Below are 25,107 nucleotides of genomic sequence, written 5' to 3'. Positions count from 1 at the left end.
TTCTATTCATATTATGATTATTATTAACAAGACAACTCTATATGTATTTGCATGGCCAGGTCTAAGCCTACTTGCATTGTAGTTATTTGCTTTCAATGGGCCAAATCTTGTGCTACACCTACAGGCTCTGACTTTCGTTTTTGTCAGTGGTCAGTGATGCTCTCCTGCCTTCCAGTTTCACTGTGTGCCATGTATGTGCTCCTGCCACCTACTGGTGGCTTGTGGGTGCTGAGCACCCTTTATTTTTTTGGTAGATGCTTGAGCCCCGAAGCACCGACGGAGTCGGCGCTTCTGGTTACACCTATCAGGTCAGTATCTGGCCACAGAACGTGAGAGAACAGCATTGAAAATTTTGCCTGAGTGAGAGTAAAGTGTACTTGCAGGACTCTGTGGAAAATTTGCATATATCTGCACACAGCCTTCGTATATAAATATAGAGGTATATTCCCCAACAAAAATCTTCATTAGCCAAGAGTAACAGGCACCATAGTCCAATAAACAGGGTCCTGCCCTGTAATTCAAGATATCTGGGTTCTGTTCACAGCTGTAACTGACCTGCTGTGTGTCTTGGTGGAGTCCTTTCACTTGTGTATATGTATGTGTTTCTTCTCCTACTCTTTGCCTGGTCTATTTACATTATGAATTCTTTGGGGAAGATATTGTAGGACTGTTCAACTTAGAAAAGACACAAGTAAGGGCACATATGATGGGGTCTATAAAATTATGAATGGTGGGGGAAAGTGCATAGGGATGTGTTATGTATCCCTTTACATCTGACAAAAATTAGGCATCACCTGATGAAATTAATAGACAGCAGGTTTGGAACAAACAAAGAAATACTTCTTCACAGAATGCACAGTCAACCTGTGGAACTCATTGCCATAGGATCTTGTGAAGGCCAAAAGTATAACTGTGTTCAATTACAGGTTTCAGAGTAGCAGCCGTGTTAGTCTGTATTCGCAAAAAGAAAAGGAGTACTTGTCGCACCTTAGAGACTAACAAATTTAAGGGAGCTGTAGCTCACGAAAGCTTATGCTCTAATAAATTTGTTAGTCTCTAAGGTGCCACAAGTACTCCTTTTCTTTTTGTGTTCAATTAAAGAATTAGATAGAGAATAGGCCCATCAACATCTAGTAGTCAAGATGGTCAGGGATAGAACGTCATGATCAGGGTATCCTTAAATCTCCAACTGCCAGTAATTGGGACTGGACCACAGGGGACAGATCACTTGATAATTACCCTGGTCTGTTCATTCCCTGTGAAGCATCTAGCACTGGCTACTCTCGGAAGTCGGAGTACTGAGCTAGTTGGACCACTGGTCTGACTCAGCATGGTCATTCATATGTTCTTATGTCTGTTATAATGTGTATGTACAATGCCTAGCACAGCGGAACCCTGGCTTCAGTTACTGCCTCTAGCTGTAAATTGTGATAATTTTAGATTTAAAGGGTTTTGTCACTGGAATCCAATCAGATAATATTTACACTCTTTACACAACTACTACATTTGTGTGTGTGTAGGGGGGGTGTTTTTATTTTTTGATGAATATCTGGAAATGAACATTTCAGGAAGCCATCCAAACCCAAATTGACATAACTGCCATTGCACACACCAGCCCCACCCCCAATTCCACTACCCACAAAACTTACACTCTGTCCCTTTGTTCCATTCTGTGATGGAGACAGGTTGGTGCAAGTACTTTAACGCATTTAGATACTGTTTATTAAACCCTTAGCAAAGATTTTAAGACCACATCAGACCCACACACATTAAAACCTTCAGCATGGCGCTTTGTGGGGAGAAAATCTCCATGGGGTTCCCTCATGGAGATCCCCATGCGAAGACTGGGGTTTGATCTAACCCTCCCTGCAGAAAAGGGTTCAGGCCCAGTCACCCAAACCTGGCAAATCCCTGAGGAGCTGTGTGGACCCCAGGGCACCTCCACACCGTCGCTTCCCCCTGGCACCTCACTGGCACCAGATATAGGCAAGACCTGCATGCGAGAAGTCCGGACTTCATTTATTGGTCATAAGCTACCTAAAACCGCCACACTCTCACCCTACACCTATTTTGCTGATGCATGATTGGGAACTGAGTGCAAGAGCAAAGTGTCTGATTTTCCTCTTTCTTACACTGGTTTTACACAGCTGCAGAACCACTGACTTCAATCGGGGCACTCCTGATTTATCCTGGGATATGTGAGGGGAGAGTTGAGCTGAAGGTGTTTAATCATAGTGAAAATATAAAGAAATACAATTTTTTTAAATAACAACCTGCTTTCATCATCAGCAAAATCAAAAGTACCTTTCTAAATTAAAATACTAATATTACTACTAGCCATAGCTGATGGTTGCCACAAATCCCTGTCAAACTGGACTAATTCCCAGTCTGACAGGGACTCATGCATAATCCTGACTGTATGTGCATCTTTCATAGGGGAAAAAAAATCCTACCATTTCTGTCTGCCTGTTCTATTCCTCTATTCTCACTGTTCAGGAAACACTGGAAGGGACAAGCAACTATTCAGCTAGAAAGCAGAAAACGTTCAGACTGCACAGTTTTACCCTAGGACGGCATCTGAGCTCTCCTTAAACAAACTGAGCCATTGCTTCAACAGCTCTGCACACTGCATCATTCCTTAAACGCATTATCCTCCATGTCTAATCTGTACCACACTCCCTTTTCTTCAGCTTTCCAGTGAGGCATCCTGGTCTTCTGGATTATATGCTCATCTAAAGCAATACGGTTGCACCAGTTTAAAGTTTGCATTGCTCTGTGAGACAGCATCCATTTCTTTTTTTTAAAAGATTCTAGATGAAGGACCTACAACTGCCTTGCATAGTATGAAGAGCATCCAGGCTCTGCACAGTTAAGGTTGAAACTACCTCTCCATTATAAAGCCCAAATCTCCACTGCCTTGCTCCCTGTGTAATCATTTATTCCTGTGCCAAATGAGAATGGAGTAGGAGTACAATACTACTGTGACTTTTACTTTGCACAGTTTCAAAGGACAATCCAAGGTGCAAAACAGCCATTTCTGCAACATACCGGGGCACAGTCCAGACTAGTGGGGGGGGGGTCCTGAGTCACCCCTGTCCTGCAACCTTTGATGCCTTACAATGCCAGGCTGAAGAAGCTCCCACCTAGGCTGCTCACAAACAGCCTTCCAGCATGCAAGCCACACCCATATCATGCGTGAGTAACTGGAGCCTGCTAGTTACATCCCTGACTTTCACCAGCCTTGGTTGTACTGCCAGGTGACCCCAACATGCCCCCAGTCCCAGATTTTCTCCGAGAAATGTATGTCATGTAATGCCCAGCACTCTGCTAGACAGTACACATATATTAAGTCCATTAAACCTTTAAGGGAACAATATTCCAGTTTATTACCTTAGAATTACCTAGATACTTTATTTTAAACACACTGGATTAGATACAACAATGAAACAAGTTTCTTAACTACAAAGAGATAGATTTTAAGTGAGTACAGGTAATGAGGCATAAGAGTCAGAAATGGTTACAAGAAAAATAAAGATAAATGCTTATTAGTGTCTACTTAAGAAACTCTTAGTTGCAAAGCAAACTTTCTCATCACATGCTCCAGCAGGTTACTGAGCAAATTTTCAGATCAGAACGTCTCTCTCAGAGTCCAATAGCTGTTTCCTTTTGTCTTCTCAGGTGTGGAGAATGAGTTGGGTAGGGAGAGAGACAGGGGTCCCTCGGGGTGTTGGTCGCTCCTTTTTATAGTTTTAATACCCCTCTTGGAAAACATTTCCAGCTGAGACCCAGGAGACAAAGAGTCTATGTGGAAGGATGTTCCCTGCTGGTTTTTCATCTATTTGAACTTTCTTTGTTTTCCCTTCCTCTTTGATGACTCTGTTTACTGCTTAAATGCAAATTAAGGCAAGCACATATTCCTTTATTTAGGACAGACCTTTTTCCAATTTCTGGTTGGGCACGGCTGTGGGGTTTGGAACATGTGTTGTTAACACCATACAGAGAAATCTTTTAACTGCACATACAATGTTGCCATACATATTTTATCAAGATAATACTGACCAGCAAATTATGAGTTTTCAAATGATACCCTACAAGGAATACCTTGTACACAGAGTATTATAACAGTGTGTAGGGTGTGAATACAGGAATGTATTCCATCACAGTTTCTTATCCCCCTAATGCTAACATAAATAAACCAATCCAGCTGATATTTCACAGGCATAATGGAGATTACAAACTCTTTAGGGCAGGACCTGTCCTTTACTGTGTGTTTCTACAGCGTCTAGCACAACAGGCCCTCTGTCCTGGTTGGGGCTTCTATACGGACTATGGCAATACAGAGAAATGAAATGATTTGCCAAGGTCACCCAGCAGGCTAGTAGCAAAGCCAGGACTAAATCCCTGACTTCCTAAGCCCCAGTCCAGTACTCTGTCTTTGAGGCCACAGGTGAATTGTATTTCAGCTTCAAAGCATGAAACTGTGCTTCAGTTTCTCCATCTGTAAAATGAGGATAATGATACTGCTCTCCTTTGTAAGGCACTTTGAGATCTACTGGTGAAAAGCACAGCAGAAGAATGGGCATTATTATTTGATATCTTAAGAGTTTCTGCATTTCTGAGGGGCAGTTTCCTGATCATAATGCTGTACATCCTTGGTTCACACTCAGTAATTTTAAATACAGGGTGGACTGACCTGTTGTCAAATGATACCAAAAAGAATTAATGCATTTCAGTAAAGGCTACACTGGCCAGGTTTCATTGTCGACTACGTATCAAAACAGGCTACTACTTCATTCTTCACTCCTGTATCAGAAATTCTGTCTCAGTGTGAAAAGTCAGGCACCCCCCACTCAAGAGTCCCTGTGTGCAGAATGAGAAATGCAAGTGGCACCTTTGAAACATCCCACATGGGTTATACAGTCACCATGAACTTGCCTTCCCACAGGCTTTGTACATCTTCGTTAGCCATTAACCATCAGTTGCCTTTTCAACTATGGCATAAAATAAAATAATTTGATTTTTAACCTTCATGTTCCCAACTCCGAGCACTGATGGTTTCCTGAGGACCTGCACTGACTCAGGTGGGACTTTTTAGCCCTTGTTTCTTAATCTGATCTAACCTTTATGGCGAGGACTGTAGTGTGTAAACCACAGCTCACAGTATGGCCACAGCACCTCTGCGGGAGCCCCTACAGGCCCTGCCATGCTCTGGCACAATGCTCTAGGAGCACTGAGTATAGAGCAGGCTCTGCAATACTTTTAGTAGGGTTGCCCCAGTCCGGGTCTTACCTGGTCAGCCCGGTTTTTGGTTTGCCAGGTGGCTGGTTTTCAGGGGCCTGGCAATCCTAAATTGCACCAAAACCAAAAGCCTTGTTACTACGGGCAAGGGGAGGTGCCGGGCCATTAACCTGCACCAGCCTCTGCTCAGCTGGGGCCATCTCCTAACTGCAGCCAGGCTCCTTGAGACGATCCAGTGAGCAAGAAGGGGAGGGCAGACGAGGGGCGAGCAATGTTGGGGATTGATCCTGCTTTGAGCAAGGGCTTGGACTAGATGATCTCCTGAGGTCCCTTCCAACTCTGATATTCTATGATGCAATGGGGGTGGGGCTTTAGGGGAAGAGGCTGAGAGGAGGCCGGGCCTTGGAGGGAAGAGGCAGGAAAGGGGATGGGGTCCTCAGGGGTCCAGTTACTAGAAATTATAAAGGTGGCAATCCTAACCCTTAGAGAGAGTTCAGCATGATATCCATCCTGTCCCAGCCTAGCTACACTAGCCAGTGTCTAGGGGCCCACAAACTCAGCACTGACTCACCCTTTTGACAGGCCAGAGCAATTGTCAGCTGACCCAAGGGCTGTGATGGTGTCTAGCACCCACTAAAGAATGCAAGGGGGTGGATTCATGCATCTTCTGCCCCATTGCACATTCATGCAAGGCTAGTCTTTTGACTAGTAAGCACCAATAAACCCACAATAGGGAATATTATTTATATTACAGTTGAACCTTCAGGCATGAATGATCAGGGCCCCACTGTGCCAGGCATAGTACATACACATAACAAAAGAAAGTCCCTGCCCCAGAGAATTTATAATCTAAATAAAAAGTTGGAGAGGTAACAGAGAAGTGACATGACTTGCCACAGGTCAGGCAGAGCTGGTACTAGAACTCAGATTGCCTTAGTCCCCAGCCAGTGTCCTGTCGGCCAGCCAACACCATATCCCTATGACTAGTCCTTCATTTTCAGGGAGCCAGACTAACAGTGTGTTCTGTTGCTAACTCCTATGACTCTGTAAACACCAGATGTTAAAACTAGGGCTGGCCAAAAACCAAGAATTTTGTTTTGAAAAAAAAATATTGAGTTTTTGGAATTTGTTTTTGTTCCATGTCAGGAAGAACCTGAGACCCTCTGAGATTTTTCATGAAATACCAGAGAGTGGGTGTACAGAAGAGCCAATAGCCCAGTGGGCACTCATCTGAGATGTGGCAAACTCCACTTTAATCTCTACTCTCTCTGATTCAGACCAGGGTCTAGAACAGTGGTGGGCAACCTGCAGCCCGCAGGTGGCCCATCAGGGTAATCTGCTGGCAGGTCACCAGATAGTTTGTTTACATTTGCACGGCCACCCACAGCTCCCAGTGGCCATGGTTCACCATTCCCGGCCAATGGGAGCTGCGGGAAGCGGCGCGGTTAAATCTAGTTCAACTGTTAAGTAGCTGATGTTGATTATTCATGGCTTATTGGCTTCTCCTTTGCCTTTTCTTTTTCATTCCACCTTAGACAGCGAGAATAGGTATTCTTTTTAAAATTGTTTCTCTCCCTCCCACTCACATACAGTACTGCTAAATTGGTCACATGCATTACGGAAGGATTCCTCTTTCTTTTGAAGCATTAGGTAGGGAATAATGCCAGAAGCAAGTTACCAGATTTGATGAACCACTTTTGTTCTAGGTAGCTTGGAAAATCCAATGTTCTTTCAAAGATACCATTGGTGCAACACCACTAATGAACATCAACATGTGTATGCACAGTATGTTAGCGCCTGCTCCTTCCTTAGCCAGACAGACACTATGGTGATGAACTCTCTAAAAATACCATAGATCAGATCAATCAATCATTGTGTCATGAATTGCATAGTGGCAGCCTATAGCTCTGGACCTCCTGAAAAGCTGCAAGGTTCAAAATGTAGTTCTGAGTTAGACTGTAAATTTTAATAAAGCATCAGAATAATACATACTACAAACCAACCAACTGTACACTAATACTGTAATTCAATCCAGAGTTTCCGTAGCTCTTTATACAATTGATGGAGCTGCCTGCCAACAACTCATGTCAGCAGAACCTTCTCAATTGAATTATTGTCTTGTGCTGAACCAAGGCAATGCATTATTTGATAAGACAACAAAGCCTGAACTTGCAGGCAAAGGAAGAGCAGGAGAAATACTCCATGAAAAGAGCACTCAGAGGGGCTTCAAATGACTCCATAGAACAACTCCCTACCCTTGTGTGTCATCAGAGAGAAGAATCTTCAGCATCAAAGAACAGATTTCTATCACTTGAGTTAAAGGGCAAACTTCATTAGCTGGCAACTGTAATAAGCTATATTCCAGGTGGACCAGCACCTAGAGGGGAATCATGACGCACACCACAAGCGTATGGCATTCAGATAGCTTCCAGCTACGTTTTTCACAGAGGTATATATATTTAAAGCCAGAAGGGACCATTGTGATCAACTAGGCTGACCTCCTGCATAAGACTGACCCACCCAGTGATTTCTGCATCTAGCTCAACAATTTGTGGCTCAGCTACAGCATACCTTTTAGAAAGACATCCATTCTCAAATCTTCAAAAACAAAACAAAGCAAAAAATCCAACCACTTTAAATGCAAGCCAAACAAAATAAAAATCAAAGAAACAACACCATCAGTACTATTTAAAGCAGTGGCTCTCAATCAGGGGTACGTGTACCCCTGGGGGTACACTGAGGTCTTCCAGGGGGTACATCATCTCATCTAGATATTTGCCTAGTTTTACAACAGGCTACATAAAAGCACTAGAAGTCAGTACACACTAACATTTCATAAAATGAAATGTTTATACTGCTCTGTATACTATACACTGAAATGCAAGTACAAAATTTATATCCCAATTGATTTATTTTATAATTATGTAGTAAAAATGAGAAAGTAAGCACTTTTTCAGTAATAGTGTGCTGTGATACTTTTGTATTTTTATGTCTGAATTTGTAAGCAAGTAGTTTTTAAGTGAGGTGAAACTTGGGACTACACAAGACAAATCAGACTCCTGAAAGGGGTACAGTAGTCTTGAAAGGTTGAGAGCCACTGATTTAAAGCATAGGAGGGAAGAATGGGTAAACAACACTCCATACTACAGAAGCTCAAATTATTACTTTTCCCAACAACCATTCACATGCTCATAATTAATAGATCCCGACTAAATGAAGTTAGAGGGAATCTGGTTTTCTAGGTGTTTTTTTTTTTTTAAAGACTTGCTATTTGAAGTAAAATCTGAAGTAAGCTGAGATGTTCACAAGAACAATGTCAAACAAACATCCTAGTGACTGTGTTGGGTATAGAGATGCTTCAGAGAACTACATTGTGCAAGTGTGATTATTTGTATTACAAAACTGCCTTGAGGCCACAACTCAAACAGAGGCCCCATCGTGTAAGGTGCTGTGTAAACTCATGGTAAGAGCTATTCCCTGCCCCTGAGAGCCTGAAATCCAAGTATACAAGCAGACAAAGGGGTGGGGCAATGGATGACATATCTCCCATTTTACAGATGAGGAACAGAGTGATTTGCAACTTGCCGAAGGTCACACAGGAAATCTGTGGCAGACACTGAAACCAAATCTTCTGATTGCTAATACAGTGCCTTAGCCATAAAATCAAGCCAAAACAATTAGCAAAGAGCCACCAGTGCATGAAATAGATTTGCATTAGCCATTTATCTCAGTTTAAAAAAACAAAACATTTGACACAGTTCTACTTCAAACTATATTCTACCTATGGCTTTTCCCCTATATGGCACAGCTGCAGTGCCAAATAACTATAGCAGATGAGCTAAACATGACCATCTGTGCTTGAATCCTTGCTCTCTATCATTGATCACTCTGTTTCCAAGACTTTCTTACAAAATTTTTCCTACGGCTCTTGCATAATTCTTGGCAGCCCGGCTTCTATATTTTAATGCTAAGAAACCCTGTAAGGGCCCACTTCTTCAATCCCAAAGAGGTACTCAGCAGCTTCTACTCCCAATGAACTCCACAGATTTCAAGGCTTTGATCAGAACCTTGCCAGAAGTGCTCAGCACCTCAGGCACTTGTGCATTGGGCCCAGGATTTAGGGCTCAATCCCGTAAAGAGGTGAGCATTCTGGACCTGATGTAGCAAAGTCTTAAGTAATTTTAAGCAAGTGAAAAGTCATGTGCTTAAGTGCTTTGCTGGATCACAGCCAGTGTTTGCAACTTCACAGGATTGAGCCTTTGATGCTAGGCTTTAATTTAGATGTGGGTGAACCTCAGTCGTGATCAGTTTTATTCCTCCATTTCCTTACACCTTTTGATCAAATCGTCTCTTTCCCACAGGAGCCTGCAATTCTAGATAACATAATCCCCCCCAGCCCTTTAATCTCCTGCAGCTCTCTGACAATTACACCAACAGGTTTTCTTCACATCTCCTTCTATGCTCACCTCAGGAGCCTTTACCCTTTTTCTACCCACCAAGGTAGCAATGTCAGCATGAATACTTTTAAAGCAATTTGACCTTTTCTTCCTGTTCATGCTACTTAGCACAGCAGGAAGTGAAAAAGGCTGGGGGGGAAGTCTGAACAGCAGAGTAAAACAAGGAAAAGATATTCCAGTCTAGGCAAAGAGGCAGTGGAAAAGAAAAGGAAAGGGCAGAAGCATTTAGCAACCCACTAAGAACTGGGCACAGATACTTAAGACTCAGGAGAAATGAGAACCTTGGCAATATGGGCTAATTTTGTGTCACAATCAAGCAGTAAAGTTTAAGATCTAGTCTTACTTTATATGGACACCTGTACAGCCATAAATTTTAAGACCAGAAGGGACCATTGTGATCAGTTAGTCAGACCTCCTGCAAAAACACAGATCAAGACAACCTTAGTAACCCATAACTGCCTCATTGTTCTAGGTACAAACTACATAAAAGCAAAGCACCCTTTAATATATGTGTAAGGAATGGAGAGATGGCTGGAGGTAGGTCATTCTTTCTGTCAAATTTTTATACTGCAGTTTGCATGCTATAACACTTTGCCTCCTTCAAAAGATGTATAGAGCTAGCTAAAGAGAGACTGAATATAGTGGCTCATTAGATTTCCACAGTGTTTCTATAATGTTGTTTGTGTTATTTTAAAATGTCAAATAGTGCTGGCTCTCTCATTCCTTGATCTGATTTCAGGATCAGGCCCTAACTGAGGAAAAAAAGGCTATTTGGTACATGAGCTTGGTTCAGCTTGTAAACAACTTAGAATACTTCCCTCAGTTCAGAAAGTCTCAGATCTAGTCACAACTATGCTGTCTACGTGAAAACTGGAATTTCCATCTTGCAAGAAATTCTGACATTTCAACGTTTTTTGTTCCAAATAAGGACAAAAAGATGAAATATTGATTTTTTTTTTGCAGAACAAAAAGTTCCAAAAATATTTTCAATTCTGAAGTGGTAAAATGTTTTATTTCAGAATATTTTCAGTCAAAATGAAATGTTTCATTATTCCCAAATAAAAATATTTCATTTCAGTTTGTTGACCTTGACAGACATACATAAAAGGAAATGCTTTGATCTTACATTAATAACTTACATTTTTATAGTGGTTGAACTTTTTGGACACACTAGCACTGTGTTCCCCAGAGGGAATAATTTCTACCACTCCCTACCCTTGCTGGCTGGGATTGCTGGGATATAGGGGTAAACTTGTTAGTTTTGAGCCCTGTTCCTTACTGACCCCTGAGTCTGTCTCTACTCTGCATTACAGGCATGTGCTATATGTTTATGCTTTAACGAGTTCTAAAACATGTATTGCCTAAATAGAAAATTATTCAATGTAATAGGAATATGTGGTTACAGAAAATCAGTTGCAGCTAGTTATTTTACTCTGTGTCAGGCCAGTCCTTGGACACTGTACTGTAAAGAAGCAGAAAAGCTTAAACCATATGGCTCACTATTATTAGGCTATTGAATCCTGTTCCTTAGCCATATTAAACTATGTTTGGAACATTTGAGTTTGAGCTCTATTTTATACAGATCCCTGAGTCTCCCTCTGCTCTGTATTTCAGGTGTTTGTAGTATCTTATAAAGATTTCTGTGCCTTCAAAGGGCAGAATCTGAGTCTGAAGTGTGTCACAAACTGACCCAAACTATTTTGTTTTAAGTCAGTTCAACACTAAACAGCAACTTCCTATGGTGCCACATTTCCTCATGACAGCTATAGGTTGGGCAGCAGATAACTCCTTTGGGCCTGTCCACATGTCCCATGATGTACCCACAATCATATGAATCCCATGATGCAACACACAGCTCAGTCAGAGCGAAGACTGTGTTGCATCATGGGAGGGTAATCCGGACAGACCGATGGGGGGAATGGGTAGATGACATTGCCAAAACTAGAACTCCCAGCAGGCAATGCATCACCATACAGAAACTTTAATGTTGAATTGATTTTAAACAAAAAGTTGTGTGTCAGTTTAATAAACCAAAATATTTTGATTAGGATCAAAATGGCCTGAAGGGAAATCTTTCATTTCAGTTCTCCCAATGGAAAAATAAAAAGATTTAGAGCATTTTTATTTTGTGAAAGCTGCATTTTACATCCAAAAAAATCACTGTGATGGAAAGTTCCCGAGCAGCTGTAGTGGCTACTAAGGCCAGCACTGTTCTCTCTCAAGATCCTGGGCAAAAATGAACTCTGTTGTCGCTATAAATATACAAAGCCATTTCATTTCTCCCTGCATACGTCCCACTCCCCCACCTGTACCATGTATGAAAAATCAGTGCCCTCAGGAGATCTGCCTGCCTTTCTTCTGTGCACTTCCAATGTTCATTCTCATCTTCTCTCAAGTCCTCTTTCCTTGTAGAACTCTCAGGAACATCTCCACTTGCATATCTCCACCCCTCAACTCACACACAAATCGTGCTGGAAACTGCTGAGTCTCATCCAAATGCACCTATTTTTCTTATTGGGTTGTTGGCAGCTCTGGAGGTTTTTTATCTCCATCGAGAAGGCTAGAAACACTCTGTTCTAAAAGTGCATTCAGTACTGGAGACTGAAGTCCTCTGTTTACCACAAAATGAATGCAGCACCAGCAGCTGCATTGGAAGTTCCCCTGACCCTTGTAAATCCGGATTTACAGGAAGTTCAATCTAGGTGAGTTCAATCTCCCCTGCCCATTCCCTCAGCCTCTCTGAGAAGACAGTCAACACCACAGCCAGTTGTAATGTCTGTGTAACTCATTGGCTAGTGTGTGTAACATGTCCCCGCATCTGTGCCCTATCCATGGAGAATATGGTTCTATTACAGCCCAGCTACAGGGCTGGTCTCATTAGCGCAAGCTGTAGAGGTTTGTGTGCATCGCTTTCAAGGTCCCTCCTTCATCCCCCATGTGTCGGCTAGGATAAGCAGCTATCAGTTCTGTTATATGGGTGACCACCTGTTAGCAACAAGGCAGAGATCGCCATGTTATTTCACATATCCTAGACATATGCCAGATGATAAGCATTTAGCCTTGCTAACATGGAACTGATACAAAACTACTGACCAAAAACTAACAAGGGGGGGAGGGATAGTTCAGTGAGGGGGGAGGGATAGCTCAGTGGTTTGAGCATTGGCCTGCTAAACCCAGGGTTGCAAGTTCAATCCTTGAGGGGGCCGTTTAGGCATCTGGAACAACAATTGGGGATTGATCCTGCTTTGAGCAGGGGGTTGGACTAGATGACCTCCTGAGGTCCCTTCCAACCCTGATAGTCTATGACTCCATATCCCATTAAACCATCCCCTTAATCATCCAGTCCCACTCCGCCCCTCCCAAGGCAGATATTTTAAATCTCTAGTGAGCTGCTATGAAAGGCCCCTGGCAGCCACTAGGAGCGACTCAAGAGGAGCAGTGAGTGTCCCTGTCTGTATTTCCTCCATTAGGGCAGCTAATTGAGTGATCATTAATGGTCACTGAGCTCACTGCAACAAATCCCACTGTAACACCGCTCCCAAAAGTCCCAGTGAAATCCTCACTCAGAGGTTAGGCAATGGGAAGCGGCCAGCTACGTCTAACCCCTCAGCATCTCTTGCCCTCTTTCCCCTGCTGTTCCTACCTCCTCAAAATAAATAGCTAAAAAAACCCAGGATTCCCCACAGAGTGCTCTTGGACAGTCATATAACTGTGGCTCCCCAAGAGGTAAAGCTTTGCACCATCCCTGCTAATGGGGGAGGAGGGGGAATAGGGTATAATGAAAGAGACAAAGAGCCTGCTCACGGTTTGCAGAATCACAAACCATGTGGATTTCAACCCATCATACTTTTATCATGCTAATTCACATGGCTCAGATCTCATCCTCTCTGTTCTACTCCCTCCCCTTCCCGCAGGACCCCTGCCTCTCTACTCCCTTCCTCTCACAATAGAGGAGACCCCTCTACCCAGACTACTTAACCAGGCCTCTTTCATCACCTCCTTCACACTGAGCACTGCAGTATGCACCTATCTCCTTTGCAGTGACCTGGAGCTTCCCCTCTGGTCAGCTACCAAACTTCACACCATTATTATTAACAGTGTTGATTTACGGAAATATCTTGGGATCAACTGCATATGGGGCTCCAATTGTGCTTGGTGCTGTACACACAGAGAGAGTAGAACATAGTCCCTTCCCTTGAGAGCTTACAGTCTAAACAACCAGCATGAAGCACAGTTCCATGCCACAGCCCTCAGGGACAACCTTCTCCGTGCTATGTTCTGGCCTGAAGAGAGGCTGGAAACCACAAGCAGATGGAGATTTTAAGTGCACAAGGCAGACAGGTGTGGACGGGATATTTTAGCAGCTGGAGCTCACCACTGGAAAGAATCCTGATCCAATTACAACTCACAGTGACCAGAATCCCGCCCTCTTGATGGAAAAACATCCTATGGTGGAACTAAGCAGTCACTAAGGAATGCTGCGGAATTACTCTATGTCCTACGGGACAGGTTCTACCACCATTATACACATTTAGTACTTTACTTTGCAGCTAGCCCCACTATCTTCAATGGGATTGCTCACAGAGTAAGGTACTGCTCAGTCTGCAGAAAGGTGGTAGAACATAGCTCTTTATAAGCAGGACTTTCAGAGTTATATTTAACTGTTAAATCTAAAAGTGTTATTCTAAAACAGAACTGGGCAAATCCCACATCCACATTCCCAAAGGTATTCACTCCAATTTAAAATTAATCTTCGTCAGCGGTGCTAATCCACCCGCTTTTGTTTCACTTCTGGCAAGTATCTGCACTACTGAGTTTCAGCCACACAACTGCTAATGAATAGCTAAATTTCAGACTCACAAGAGCAACTATTCACAGATAATGAAATTTAAAGAGACTGGTAAATGAGCAAGACAGGGACAGAGAGGAAGGATGGTTAGCACACTGACCTGGGACTCGGGAGACCCAGGTTCAATTTCCTGCCCTACCATAGACATCCCATGTGACCTTGAGTAAGTCACTCAGCTACTCTGTGCCTCAGTTTCCTTTCTGTAAAACAGGGGTAATAACACTGCCCTCCCCAAGAGGCTTTGTGAAGATAGGTTTCAGAGTAGCAGCCGTGTTAGTCTGTATTCTCAAAAAGAAAAGGAGTACTTGTGGCACCTTAGAGACTAACAAATTTATTAGAGCATAAGCTTTCGTGAGCTACAGCTCACTTCATCGGATGCATTTGGTGGAAAAAACAGAGTAGAGATTTATATACACACACACAGAGAACATGAAACAATGGGTTTATCATACACACTGTAAGGAGAGTGATCACTTAAGATAAGCCATCACCAACAGCAGGGGGGGGAAGGAGGAAAACCTTTCATGGTGACAAGCAGGTAGGCTAATTCCAGCAGTTAACAAGAATATCAGAGGAACAGTGGGGGGTGGGGTGGGAGGGAGAAATACCATGGGGAAATAGTTTTACTTTGTGTAATGACTCATCCATTCCCAGTCTCTATTCAAGCCTAAGTTAATTGTATCCAGTTTGCAAATTAATTCCAATTCAGCAGTCTCTCGTTGGAGTCTGTTTTTGAAGCTTTTTTGTTGAAGTATAGCCACTCTTAGGTCTGTGATCGAGTGACCAGAGAGATTGAAGTGTTCTCCAACTGGTTTTTGAATGTTATAATTCTTGACGTCTGATTTGTGTCCATTCATTCTTTTACGTAGAGACTGTCCAGTTTGGCCAATGTACATGGCAGAGGGGCATTGCTGGCACATGATGGCATATATCACATTGGTAGATGCGCAGGTGAAGGAGCCTCTGATAGTGTGGCTGATGTGATTAGGCCCTATGATGGTATCCCCTGAATAGATATGTGGACAGAGTTGGCAACGGGCTTTGTTGCAAGGATAGGTTCCTGGGTTAGTGGTTCTGTTGTGTGGTGTGTGGTTGCTGGTGAGTATTTGCTTCAGATTGGGGGGCTGTCTGTAAGCAAGGACTGGTCTATCTCCCAAGATCTGAGAGAGCGATGGCTCGTCCTTCAGGATAGGTTGTAGATCCTTGATGATGCGTTGGAGGGGTTTTAGTTGGGGGCTGAAGGTGATGGCTAGTGGCGTTCTGTTGTTTTCTTTGTTGGGCCTGTCCTGTAGTAGGTGACTTCTGGGTACTCTTCTGGCTCTGTCAATCTGTTTCTTCACTTCAGCAGGTGGGTACTGTAGTTGTAGGAATGCATGATAGAGATCTTGTAGGTGTTTGTCTCTGTCTGAGGGGTTGGAGCAAATGCGGTTATATCGTAGCGCTTGGCTGTAGACAATGGATCGAGTGGTATGATCTGGATGAAAGCTAGAGGCATGTAGGTAGGAATAGCGGTCAGTAGGTTTCCGATATAGGGTGGTGTTTATGTGACCATCGCTTATTAGCACCGTAGTGTCCAGGAAGTGGATCTCTTGTGTGGACTGGTCCAGGCTGAGGTTGATGGTGGGATGGAAATTGTTGAAATCATGGTGGAATTCCTCAAGAGCTTCTTTTCCATGGGCACTGAATTTAGCCGTATAGAGTGGAAATCTGTCAACTTCATGAAAAAACTCGCACAGATACAGACAGACATCATCTTCCTCTCCAAATGCAAACAGATGGACATCATACCGAAAGGACTGAAGGTAAAAAATCCATTACAATCTACATACCACACAGACTATGCTGACAGCTTGTGCCACACACTCTCAAGGAAACTGCGGAACCACCTGATCAACATCCTCTACAGCAAACAGGGAAAGATTAAGAATGAGCTCTCAAAACTGGATACTCTCATAAAGAACCAACCTTCCACACAAACTTCCTCGTGGCTGGACTTTACAAAAACTAGACAAGCCATTTACAAAACACACTTTGATTCTCTACAAAAGAAAAAGGACACTAAGCTATCTAAACTACTATATGCCACAAGGGGCCACAACAATGGTTCCCGTAACCCACCCAGCAATATTGTTAATCTATCCAACTATACTCTTAGCCCAGCGGAAGAATCTGTCCTATCTCGGGGCCTCTCCTTTTGCCCCTCCACCCCCACGAACATGATACAGTTCTGTGGTGACCTAGAATCCTATTTTCGACGTCTCAGACTCAAGGAATATTTCCAACACACCTCTGACCAACATATTAACCCACAGAGACCTTCCTGCCAACACTACAAAAAGAAGGATTCTAGGTGGACTCCTCCTGAAGGTCGAAACAGCAGCCTGGATTTCTACATAGACTGCTTCCGCCGACGTGCACGAGCTGAAATTGTGGAAAAGCAGCATCGCTTACCCCATAACCTCAGCCATGCAGAACACAGTGCCATCCACAGCCTCAGAAACAACTCTGACATCATAATCAAAAAGGCTGACAAAGGAGGTGCTGTCGTCATCATGAATAGGTCAGAGTATGAACAAGAGGCTACTAGGCAGCTCTCCAACACCACTTTCTACAAGCCATTACCCTCTGATCCCAGTGAGAGTTACCAAAAGAAACTACAGCATTTGCTCAAGAAACTCCCTGAAAAAGCACAAGAACAAATCCGCACAGACACACCCCTGGAGCCAGGACCTGGGGTATTCTATCTGCTACCCAATATCCATAAACCTGGAAATCCTGGACGCCCCATCATCTCAGGCATTGGCACCCTGACAGCAGGATTGTCTGGCTATGTAGACTCCCTCCTCAGGCCCTTCGTTACCAGCACTCCCAGCTATCTTCGAGACACCACCGATTTCCTGAGGAAACTACAGTCCATTGGTGATCTTCCTAAAAACACCATCCTAGCCACTATGGATGTAGAAGCCCTCTACACCAATATTCCACACAAAGATGGACTACAAGCCGTCAGGAACAGTATCCCCGATACTGTCACGGCTAACCTGGTGGCAGAACTTTGTGACTTTGTCCTGACCCATAACTATTTCACATTTGGTGACAATGTATACCTTCAAATCAGCGGCACTGCGATGGGTACCCGCATGGCCCCACAGTATGCCAACATTTTTATGGCTGACTTAGAACAACGCTTCCTCAGCTCTCGTTCCCTAATGCCCCTACTCTACTTGCGCTACATTGATGACATCTTCATCATCTGGACCCATGGAAAAGAAGCTCTTGAGGAATTCCACCATGATTTCAACAATTTCCATCCCACCATCAACCTCAGCCTGGACCAGTCCACACAAGAGATCCACTTCCTGGACACTACGGTGCTAATAAGCGATGGTCACATAAACACCACCCTATATCGGAAACCTACTGACCGCTATTCCTACCTACATGCCTCTAGCTTTCATCCAGATCATACCACTCGATCCATTGTCTACAGCCAAGCGCTACGATATAACCGCATTTGCTCCAACCCCTCAGACAGAGACAAACACCTACAAGATCTCTATCATGCATTCCTACAACTACAGTACCCACCTGCTGAAGTGAAGAAACAGATTGACAGAGCCAGAAGAGTACCCAGAAGTCACCTACTACAGGACAGGCCCAACAAAGAAAACAACAGAACGCCACTAGCCATCACCTTCAGCCCCCAACTAAAACCCCTCCAACGCATCATCAAGGATCTACAACCTATCCTGAAGGACGAGCCATCGCTCTCTCAGATCTTGGGAGATAGACCAGTCCTTGCTTACAGACAGCCCCCCAATCTGAAGCAAATACTCACCAGCAACCACACACCACACAACAGAACCACTAACCCAGGAACCTATCCTTGCAACAAAGCCCGTTGCCAACTCTGTCCACATATCTATTCAGGGGATACCATCATAGGGCCTAATCACATCAGCCACACTATCAGAGGCTCCTTCACCTGCGCATCTACCAATGTGATATATGCCATCATGTGCCAGCAATGCCCCTCTGCCATGTACATTGGCCAAACTGGACAGTCTCTACGTAAAAGAATGAATGGACACAAATCAGACGTCAAGAATTATAACATTCAAAAACCAGTTGGAGAACACTTCAATCTCTCTGGTCACTCGATCACAGACCTAAGGGTGGCTATACTTCAACAAAAAAGCTTCAAAAACAGACTCCAACGAGAGACTGCTGAATTGGAATTAATTTGCAAACTGGATACAATTAACTTAGGCTTGAATAGAGACTGGGAATGGATGAGTCATTACACAAAGTAAAACTATTTCCCCATGGTATTTCTCCCTCCCACCCCACCCCCCACTGTTCCTCTGATATTCTTGTTAACTGCTGGAATTAGCCTACCTGCTTGTCACCATGAAAGGTTTTCCTCCTTCCCCCCCCTGCTGTTGGTGATGGCTTATCTTAAGTGATCACTCTCCTTACAGTGTGTATGATAAACCCATTGTTTCATGTTCTCTGTGTGTGTGTATATAAATCTCTACTCTGTTTTTTCCACCAAATGCATCCGATGAAGTGAGCTGTAGCTCACGAAAGCTTATGCTCTAATAAATTTGTTAGTCTCTAAGGTGCCACAAGTACTCCTTTTCTTTTTGTGAAGATAAATACATTTAATCCATTAGGTTATGAGGCAATCAGATAGCCCAATAACCAGAGCCATATAAGTAGCTAAAATAGATATAATCTCACCATTCACAGTTAGGACCATGCATGCCTAATTACTCTATGTCCACATCTATGGTGCTGATGACAGAGCAATAAACAGAATACACATGATATATTTTAGATGGGATGGGACACCCAATGGGGATCCAGACTACCAAAACCCTTACCTAGAGGCAAATATACAAGTCTGATGAGTATCTTGGACCAAACTCATTTGGCCCACATCTGAACTCTCTCAGGACTGTGCATGAACTTGTAAATTGTTTCAGAGTAGCAGCCGTGTTAGTCTGTATTCGCAAAAAGAAAAGGAGTACTTGTGGCACCTTAGAGACTAACAAATTTATTAGAGCATAAGCTTTCGTGAGCTACAGCTCACTTCATCGGATGCATTTGGTGGAAAAACCAAATGCAGTTTTTCCACCAAATGCATCCGATGAAGTGAGCTGTAGCTCACGAAAGCTTATGCTCTAATAAATTTGTTAGTCTCTAAGGTGCCACAAGTACTCCTTTTCTTCTTGTAAATTGTGTGCACCAATGTAATGACAGATGAATTCAATGCAACTCCTCATCTGCCAAATGAATCTGACAATAGCCTGATTTTTTTTATTTTATTTTATTGAAGAATGATGCCCTAAGACCTGTCTTTCCTAGAGGGGAAGAGGCTAGTCATTTACCAAAAAAAAAAAAAAAAAGCTTTGTCCTCTTTATCTGCTACCTGTCCCTAAATTGTTGGCCTTCCTGAGAGAGAGAGAGAGAGAGAGTCATAGCCTTAGCAGCTTTCTCCAGCTCTCTTCCTACTTGTAATTTTCACTCATCCAGTCAGGCAACTGAAACAATACTTTGTGACAATGACAACTACACATCAAGGCCCAAATTTCAAATATGTAGCATCAAATGCTGACTGTGAACTGTTTGTGTTCAATTCAGAAAATAAAATAAAAATTATTAAAAGATTAAAACTGTGACAAAATCTGAGGAAACTAAATCCAGTAATGGACATTCCATGAGGGGAAAATTAAGCTGAATCAATCAAGTACATTACCAGAGGGAAATTACTATAGATAATAGGTACCTATACGGCCCCCATTACCATAGTATTTGAATGCCTCTGTCTTTTAATGTTTTTATTCTTTCAACAACCCTATGAGATAAGGAAGTATTATTCCAATGTTACTTACCTCAAACATATTTTCAAGTGTTGACCGTGTATAGATGTGGAGTCCAATCTCAAGCAGAACAAAGTTAATTTTTAATTATGTGAGGTTAGCCATAGCATTTTAAAAACCATTCTCCACTGGAATTAATTAAATTCCTAATTATGTTCCAAATGTTAAATGCTTCATTATTTTATCCATTACTGAGAGTCTGATTTATCCTTGACATTCCTTAAATCATTTACCCATGCTTCCTTATCCACCTGTGATGGGGTGCTCCTCCCACACCAACACTGAAGGGGTTAAGGTGGCAGGAGAGGCCAATTAGCCATAGGCTGCACCAGCTGGGGAGCCAAGAAGCCATGATACTAATTGGAGCTCACCTGGAGAGAAACAGGTAAGGCTTCTATCAACATGGCTACACAGAAAAGAAAAACCCATGGCTTGCCCATGCCAGCTGACTCGTGCTCATGGGGCTTGGGCTGCAAGGCTGTTTCATTGCTGTGTAGATGTCTGGGCATGGGCTGGAGCCTGGATTCTCGACTCTCAGACCCTGCAGGGCGGGAGGGTACCGGGGCTCAGGGTCCAGCCCAAGCCCAGAAGTCTACACAGCAATGAAACAACCCCGCAGCCCAAGCCCCACGAACCTGACTTGGCTGGCATGGCCAGCTGCGGGTTTTTTCTTGGCTGTGTAGACATACCCTATAAAGCCTAGAAGTTGAGGAGAGAAGAGGGGTGCAGTGAGGAAGCCTGCAATCACACCCCCTGATACGAGGGGGGAGAGTAAGAGCCTGTAGGAGTATAGGAACCAGTCCAGGGAAGGAGCAGTAAGGGCTGAGAGAATAGACCTGAATGCTGGTTCAAGAGGTCTTGAATTGGAACCCGGTGTAGGGTGTGGGCCTAAGTTCCCCTACAAGCCACTGTGGGAATGTTGCAATCAGCACAGTGGATATGGAGACTGCCCAAAATCATGTGGAGACAGACTCTGGTGAGAACCCTAGCGAGGGAGGACAACTGTGACTTGGACCGAGGACTAAGCCATGAAGGAGGTGTGCTGCAGCTCCCGATCAGTCCAGAGAGGGGCCGCAGAGTGAGTGACCGACCACCAAATAGGGTGCAGATGGTGGGGAGCTAATTCCCTGGATGAGCCACAATGAGGCACTGCTGAACAGTGAGTGATAGACCTCCTTCACTTCCTCAGCTATTAAGTGTCCTCTATCAAAATATTTCCCTCCACTGCTTTATGCTGTTTATTTTACCAACAGGAAACATATGCCCTGAGAATATCTCATCCACAGAGTCAATTTTCAAACTAGTCAAGAAAAAAAATAAAATTCCTGACATCCTCAGCATTTGTTATTGACTAGCTGAAAACATCACCCTGCGCAGTTATATTTTCTGTTCCATTATAAACTAACTTCTCATTTGTTACAAGACATCTCCATAAAGAGTCATCATACATTGCCAAATGAGTGTAGAAGATTATCAAGAACAATTCATTTTTTACCCTGCTTTTTGTTTGTAATACCTTTTCTTGGCAGATGTTATCCCTGCAGATGAATGGAAGTTCTCAAATAACAAAATGGACATGGATTGATGGAAGAATTGATCTCCATTTGTTAATCTACTGCCAAAGCAGCAAGCACTCTAAGTAATTAAAGTGCTAAAAAAAGTCTCTGATCTAGACATACTGTATGTTCAAGTTCCACAATACAGGGATAAAGGCCAATTTTTTCATCTGTGCCCCGTGACTGTCTGCAATGTATGTACCGAATAATTTTAACATCTTTGTAACCTTCTCAAAGTGGACTGTACTCTTAAATAAAAGTACAAGTATTAGCCTCGAATAAATGTAAAGGCCTACATTTTGAAAATGAATTCATGCTTTTGGCTGTCCAACTTGGGGCCCCTTGAAGGGACCTCATTTTCAGAAAGTGCTGAGTATTCACGCTATGAATCATAGAATCATAGAATATCAGGGTTGGAAGGGACCTCAGAAGGTTATCTAGTCCAACCCCCTGCTCAATGCAGGACCAATCCACAACTAAATCATCCCAGCCAGGGCTTTGTCAAGCCTGACCTTAAAAACTTCTAAGGAAGGAGATTCCACCATCTCCTTAGGTAACGCATTCCAGTGTTTCACCACCCTCCTAGAGAAAAAGTTTTTCCTAATATCTAACCTAGACCTCCCCCACTGCAACTTGAGACCATTACTCCTTGTTCTGTCATCTGCTACCACTGAGAACAGTCTAGATCCATCCTCTTTGGAACCCCTTTTCCAGTCGTTGAAAGCAGCTATCAAATCCCCCCTCATTCTTCTCTTCCGCAGACTAAACAATCCCAGATCCCTCAGCCTCTCCTCATAAGTCATATGTTCCAGTCCCCTAATCATTTTTGTTGCCCTCCACTGGACTCTTTCCAATTTTTCCACATCCTTCTTGGAGTGTGTGGGGCCCAAAACTGGACACAGTACTCCAGATGAGGCCTCGCCAATGTCGAATAGAGGGGAAAGATCACGTCCCTCGATCTGCTCGCTATGCCCCTACTTATACAGCCCAAAATGCCATTGGCCTTCTTGGCAACAAGGGCACACTGTTGACTCATATCCAGCTTCTCATCCACTGTAACCCCTAGGTCCTTTTCTGCAGAACTGCTGCCGAACCATTCGGTCCCTAGTCTATAGTGGTGCATGGGATTCTTCCATCCTAAGTGCAGGACTCTGCACTTGTCCTTGTTGAACCTCATCAGATTTCTTTTGTCCCAAACCTCTAATTTGTCTAGGTCCCTCTGTATCATACTTTCTGTATGAAAGTCAGACCCATTTAACCGTGTCTCATGTTGGACACCCTACCACTGCGCCTCAGTGGGTCCTAGCTGAGAATGCCAAATTCAGGACAGGCTACTGAGAAACGGGGTAGACTCAACCCAAACTGGTGGTTATTCTATCATTAGATAATACCAAGCCAGTAACAAAAGTGAACTTCTGTATCACTACAATAGTTAATAAGGCAGCAAAATGCAGTCTCTTTAGGCATTCCAGCCCTTGGCTCACCCCCCAGACACTAGACTTCATGATGAGTGGTTACTGAAAACCAATTTCATCATATAAAGGGTCCATCTAATCCCAACAGATCAGCCACTTAGCCAGGTCAATACATAACTGAGATTTTACCCAATAATCATGCTGATGCCAATCCTTCAGTAACTAATACTAAAGGTTTAATAATGTGTTTTAAAAAAAGAATCATAAATTGTTAATCACAGGTTTCAGAGTAGCAGCCGTGTTAGTCTGTATTCGCAAAAAGAAAAGGAGTACTTGTGGCACCTTAGAGACTAACAAATTTATTAGAGCATAAGCTTATGCTCTAATAAATTTGTTAGTCTCTAAGGTGCCACAAGTACTCCTTTTCTTTTTATAAATTGTTAAGGAATCGTTTTCATACAAGGGATTGCAAAGTCCGTATATCAGGTTTGTTGCAAAGATAGAATAAACTGTTAGCTTGCAAAGGTCTCTCTAGAATCACCCAAACAGATTGGGAATCATCAGTCCTTGTTTAGAGTGTCCTTGTTAGCAATTCAGCCCAGGGGAATGAAGACAAAATGGAGATGTTTCAGGGGTCTTTTATATCCTCTGCCACGTGCACGGAATTTCACTGTCCCAAACAAAGACCACAGCCCCAGTTTGTGGAAAGTTACTGGTCCAAGATGGAGTCCAGGGTCATATATGCATATCACATGTCTTTACCAGTTGGTCAGAATCAAATCTAAAAACATCTTTCCACCTACTTACTTCCTCCACTTTCTGAAACAAAATATTGTCAACAATACATTCCAAGAATTTACTGGAAATTTTGAGTTTTGCTGTTACTTTTACTACAGATGTCTGGGTACTTAAAACCCCCCATTACCACCAGGTCTTGTAGTTTTCATATTTCTGGCTTTTTGTTCTACAAATGCCTTCTCCACAACCTCTCCCTAATTTGGTGGTACATAGTAGACCCCTACCATGATAGGTTTCAGAGTAGCAGCCGTGTTAGTCTGTATTCGCAAAAAGAAAAGGAGTACTTGTGGCACCTTAGAGACTAACAAATTTATTAGAGCATAAGCTTTCGTGAGATACAGCTCACTTCATCGGATCATTTGTCACCCCTATTTTTTTACCCCTTTTATCTTTACCCAGGGACTGTCAGATGAAAATGTTTGGACATACTCTCAAAAAAGAAAACCCTGATATCTTTGGGGTTTAGCCAAACTTTCAATGTTTACCAGGCATGAATTCAAAAGCCAGCGCACTGTACCAGCCCATAACACTAGCAATTGATCATTACAAGATGTTCTTCAAAGCACTTGACATTTAACTGGAAGGAGTTTTACCTGTTTTTTATTATAAAATAAAAGCTTGCTAAATAATATCATCACAGGAAGAGGGTTTCTTGTTAAATTTATTATACTCAAGCATATGAGAGAGGCTTTGATCACTGTCAAGAAAGCTGATAAAACTTTCAGTTCAACAAAGAATAGCTGATCTACCGAGGACCTGCACCTTTGGGGAGAATTTCAGTTTCAATGTATAGATAGAATCTATACTTGGGATCAGCAACCTTTGGTACGCGGCCCGTCAGGGATAGCCGCTGGCAGGCCAGGACAGTTTGTTTACTTTCAGCGTCCGCAGGTTCAGCCGATCATAGTT

General features: G+C 43.1%; 1 protein-coding gene across 1 annotated transcript in view; it reads right to left on the bottom strand.

Annotated features, from left to right (window-relative positions):
- The window catches only part of FAM135B (family with sequence similarity 135 member B), a 343,944-nt gene that overhangs the window by 210,193 nt on the left and 108,644 nt on the right, over nucleotides 1-25,107 (bottom strand). The window lies entirely within an intron of this gene.

The sequence above is a fragment of the Dermochelys coriacea genome, chromosome 2, assembly GCF_009764565.3.
Source record: "Dermochelys coriacea isolate rDerCor1 chromosome 2, rDerCor1.pri.v4, whole genome shotgun sequence".
Lineage (NCBI taxonomy): Eukaryota > Metazoa > Chordata > Testudines > Dermochelyidae > Dermochelys > Dermochelys coriacea.
Note: the sequence above shows the minus strand (reverse complement) of the source record. Positions and strands in the feature narration are given on the sequence as shown.